At 30.8% G+C, this 5,751-nt stretch overlaps 1 pseudogene; it reads left to right on the top strand.

Annotated features, from left to right (window-relative positions):
• Positions 1-622: 622 nt before the first annotated feature.
• On the top strand, positions 623-3,277 carry LOC129296269 (oligopeptide transporter 4-like; annotated as a pseudogene).
• The last annotated feature ends 2,474 nt before the right edge of the window (positions 3,278-5,751 follow it).

Below are 5,751 nucleotides of genomic sequence, written 5' to 3' on the forward strand. Positions count from 1 at the left end.
TTGTAGAATAAATAATCTATCAAGGATCCACATGCCTTGATTCAATTGAAATATAAGCACATTAAATATAGAAGGTTAAGTATATAAGTTTTTTCCTTTATTTTTTTAGGTAGAACACATCAGTTAAGAAACTCTGAAACAGTTATTATCACGAAAGGATCAATATAATTTCAAATAACATGCAACGATAAGAGACGAAAATAATCTTAAGTGAAAGATTGAGACTAAAATAAGGATAAATATATTCTTCCTTTATGTTTCAAGTTGAAGCTTGCGGCTGTAATTCCCAAAAAATATTTTTTTATTGGATTAAAAACAAAAGCGTTGAAAAATATTCACGTTTTTCCATACTCATGATTCTTTTATCGTAGATGTGCAAGTGCAACAAACGTAATTAATGGTTGTTGTGAATACGTAGAAAAATGAGATGGCTACTTTAATCTATAATCCATGTTAGCAAACTTATTGTTTGTCCAGCTTCCTTTGTTTTTGGTCTCATCTGTCGTTTCATACCAACTTTTCTCATCTGCCCTGTTCTTAAAAATTTATGATTTCTAGTGAATAGCATCTTAATATGCATCTATATCCATTGAAGTTTCACGCATTCATGTACATAATGCAGAACTTTGCATGAGAAAGATGATCAACGACCAACAAGGTCAAAATTCTTCTTCATTGCACTAGTTTGCAGCTTTTTATGGTACCTGGTCCCTGGATACTTATTCACAACTCTCACAAACATATCATGGATTTGCTGGATATTCTCCAAGTCAGTCACAGCTCAGCAGTTAGGGTCTGGCATGAAAGGTCTAGGACTCGGAGCCATAACACTGGATTGGTCTGCTGTGGCATCTTTCTTGTTCAGCCCTCTCATCTCACCCTTCTTTCGCCATTGTCAATGTCTTCATTGGCTATGCAGTGATAGTGTATATTGTGACTCCTGTAGCTTACTGGGGCCTGAATGTGTATAGTGCCAATAGGTTTCCTATATTCTCTTCACACTTGTTCACATCTCAAGGTCAGCTGTACAACATAACTGCCATTGTCAACGACAAGTTTGAGCTTAACCTTGCTGAGTATGAAGCTCAAGGTAGGGATTCACCTGAGTGTGTTTTTGCTCTCACTTATGGATTTGGATTTGCCACTGTAGCAGCCACCCTAACACATGTTGCCTGTTTCTATGGAAGGTGAGTCTCTTTTCTAATGCTCAAATATTTTACAGTTACAATATTTGCTTGCTTTTGATATGCACGAAAATATTCAAAAGATACAAGGAGATTATGGTAATGTTTTTTGAACAATCTTGTTAGAAGTCCATATGCTGATTAGTGTCAAAAATATGTAGTTATATACTAATGTGCAACTAAAAATGCAGGGAGATTATGGACCGTTATCGTGCTTCTTCCGAAGGAAAAGAAGATATTCACACAAGATTGATGAAGCGATACAAGGACATACCTTCATGGGGGTTTTATTTGTTGTTGGTGTGACATTTGTAGTTTCTTTGGTTCTATGTATCTTTCTAAATGATCAGGTTCAAATGCCTTGGTGGGGACTTCTTTTTGCTTCAGCCATAGCCTTCATTTTTACCCTCCCTATTAGCATCATAACTGCCACCACAAACCAGGTTAGAAAATTTAATTAAACTTTTGCTTCTTAATCTCCCAGCAAACAAAAAGAAAATCTTGTGTATTGTGTTTATTCATTATCATGAATACAGTAATTAATGAGCGCATGAAGGTCATGTCTTGACTAATACTGTTATATGCTAATATACAGACACCAGGGTTGAACATTATCACTGAGTATGGTTTTGGTCTCATTTACCCGGGAAGACCGATAGCCAATGTATGTTTCAAACCTATGGCTACATAAGTATGGCTCAGGCTGTCTCCTTCCTAAGTGATTTCAAGCTTGGACACTACATGAAGATCCCTCCAAGATCAATGTTCTTAGTTCAGGTATATCAATCATTTATTTATTCTAAAGACTTGTTATGATAAGATGGGATGGGATGTGGATATAATCTTAGGGTTCAAACTCTCTTGATATGACCAAAAAAATAAAAGTTTTTCTTCATTCTCCAAATAGATGTATTCCAATCTCACAAACAGCACACCAAGAACTACGTATTTCAAAGACATTGTATCACATCATCCTCTTTCTGGTCAAGTAAATTTTATGCTTCATTCATTTCTTTTGGAAGGGCATGATTTATAACTAGCAACCACTTTGATGTAAACTGTATTAAATTCAACTTTGTAAACAAAGCAAAAGCATGTTCCAATAGTAAATGCTAGGAACACACATGCCAAAAACAATGATCTAAAAAGAAAGCTTACACTTCTCATGAAATATTTCACAACAGATGCTTACAGCATATCAGATTTTACTTGTTAGACACAGTCCTGCTTAAGGTATATTAATCTTGCATTTTCCTACAGTTTCTGATACACCCCACCATTTTTTTCATATCTGAATAGTTCATGGTCGTATGATGGCTGGAACCATCAACGCTGGTGTAGCATGGTGGCTGCTGACATCCATCAAGAACATTTGCCAAGATGAAGTTTCTCCCTCCAGACAGTCCATGGACATGTCCCGGTGACCGCGTCTTCTTCGACGCCTCAGTCATTTGGGGTCTAGTAGGACCAAAGAAATCTTTGGTTCTGAAGGAAACTACAGTGCAATGAACTGGTTCTTCTTCCTTGGAGGAGCACTTGGTCCCATACTTGTTTGGCTATTACACAGGGCGTTTCCTAACCAATCATGGATTCCACTGATCAACCTTCCAGTCATTTTGGAGCAACAGCATATATGCCACCTGCAACACCCATTGAACTACAATGCATGGATTATTGTTGGAATCCATTCTTCAACTTCTTCGTCTTCCGTACAGGAAGCAATGGTGGCAGAGGTACAACTTGTTCTCTCTGCAGCACTTGATGCTGGGTTGCTTTCATGGCTGTCTTTATATACTTCTCAGTGGGACTTGAGAACAAGAGTATCACTTGGTGGGGAACTAGTGGTGAACACTGCCCTCTTGCAACCTGTCCTACCGCTAAAGGCATAGCAGTAGATGGTTGCCCTGTACACTGATAAATTTTCATGCTTCTAAAAGAAACATAGGTATTACAACTCTTGCAATATTTAAGGAAATGTGCTCAAGAGTTTCAGACTGATATGTTAAAAGAAACGTAGTTAGTGGTCTATTTGCTTTCTTTTTGTTCAGTTTTCATGAACTATTCAATCCAAGTTATCAATGCACATATAGCCATTTGAGGCAGATGACACTGGAAACTTGTTTGTTCATCTTAAGTAGATTGTAGCATGGATGGAAGATATTCTACTCAATGAACATTGTTTATATACATATAAAACAAGATATGCTTTTTTTTTTTTTTCTTAATATCAATGCTTCATAATCATTCATGATTGGTTTGGTCTTCTTAGCACGTGTAACTGTATTTTTTTAATAATCAGTGACATTTTTTGCTTGTTTTATTTACATTGTTGGGACAAAATCTAAAGAAGCACATATCTGGAGCCTCTTATGACACATGCAAGTAGGGTTGGAGGCAGGGGATTAACAGAGGCTATAGCCCTCCTAACTTTTTACTTTTTTCTTAGCAAAATGTAAGATTTATATATTTTTGGCCCCTTCTAAGTTGGCACATTATAGAAGCCTTGAGATTTAGATTAAATTCTCATTTCAATTCCATAATAGTCTTTTACACTTATATAGCCCATATGTTTTAGTAGCTTGAAGATATATTGTCATAGGATTCACTTATTTTCAACAAGATAATGCTGGCAATTGCTTTTAAAACATTTGATTTCATTTTATATTTGATGAACAAAATTATAAGAATTATTACTAACAAACTTTATTAAATACTGTAACAAAAATCCCAAGATATGTTAAATGATATATGCTTGATATCTACCCTAAAATTACATGTCAAAAGTTAATAGGTTTGATTAAGATATATTATTCTAAAAAAAATTACTTTTTTATAATAATCAAGTTATTAAAATTTATTATATGAATTGTTTTTATTATGATATACTTAGATATCAACAACATAAAGAATTTTTGATAATTGAACATTATTAGTGTGTTGATGTATTTATTTATTATAATTATTAATTGAAATAATTAAATAGTAAATTTAGCATACAAGTAATAGAGTATTTTAAATTGAATATAATTTGAGATTCCAATAATGCATTTAAATCATTAATGTTTATGAAGAAGATGAAATCTCTCACAATTTAATATAGTTTATAGTGAAAGAGAAATTGGTAAAATTTTATCTTGAACATAATAATTAATTATTCTTATGTCATAAAAAATTGATGAGCAAACTTTAAAAAATGAAGGTATATATTTATTTTATTAAATGTGTGTGTGTAAAATTGAATATAAATATATACATTATTTTTTCTAAAACATTTACATATCATAGACATTTATTCAATCAATTTTACATATCATTATAATATGTAGTCTCGTTATATGTTTGAAGCAAAAATTAGGCAACTTTTTCTTTTTTTAACACAGGCTTGAGATGACATCCAATTTATTTTAATCAATATTTTTCCTTCTCCTAATTAACATAACCCTCTCATAATATTTATAAGTCACTTTTAAATATTTTTTTAGGTCAAAGAAAATTTCAAATCTCATTATTTTAACCCCTCATAATATTTATAAGTCACTTTTAAATATTTTTTTAGGGTCAAAGAAAATTTCAAATCTCATTAATTTTATCTAAAAATTTAATATGTTTTTAACTTTTTTCTTCTTAAATATATAGATACTTTAATCACATTTTTTTTTAATATTCAATGAAGGATTAAAAATAATTTGTAATAAAAAATTTAATGATTGATATTATGAATATGATAAAAAGTATTCACTTTTTGTCTATAAATAGGATTGAAGAGTAATAAAGTTTAAATAATTAAAGTAGCTTGTTAATTGGCAAATGATATATTATGTAAAAGACCACATATCCCACCTTTAATTTATTACCACATGAGATGGTCCAAGTAGCTTTTATTCCACATATATTTTTAGTTTAAATAAATAAACACACGCACACACGCACACACTCCCTTAATTCAATATACTCCCTTACTTAGTCCTCTATACTATAATGTAGGGCATTTTTCAGAAAACATAGTCCAAAATATAGGCACTTATATAAAATATTTAATGAGGGTATAATTAAAAATATATATATATATATATTAAAAAATTAAAGTTTTATTTAACTTTTTTTAATATCTGTGAAGTACATAGCTACTGGTACCCTAAATTATGGTCTAGAATTTAAAAGGAGTGTAAAATATTTATAATTGAATTAAATTTTAATGAGTTAGTTAATTATCTTTAAAATTATATACTCTTAATATTTATCTTTTTTTGAGATACATTTAACAATTATCTTTATTTAACAGAATGTTTTAAATAAAATCTTATTATTTAAATCCCTTAGTTAGTTATGTTTTAGAAAATCTCTCATAGATTATATTTAAAACCGCAAAAAGCATTATTACTTTTGACATTTTACTTCAAAAAAAATACCTTTATGTTTTTCAAGGGAAGAAGCATAAAATAGCATATAAATTATTTAAAAAAATATAGAATAAATTAGTGCAGTTCATATTAAAAGATAAAGAAAAATAAATAAAGAACCTAAAATTACGATATAGAAAATGAATTATTTAAAAAAATAAATTTAT

This window comes from Prosopis cineraria, unplaced genomic scaffold (assembly GCF_029017545.1).
Source record: "Prosopis cineraria cultivar Desert tree isolate PC_DT_omini unplaced genomic scaffold, ASM2901754v1 PC292, whole genome shotgun sequence".
In the NCBI taxonomy this organism is placed as follows: domain Eukaryota; kingdom Viridiplantae; phylum Streptophyta; class Magnoliopsida; order Fabales; family Fabaceae; genus Prosopis; species Prosopis cineraria.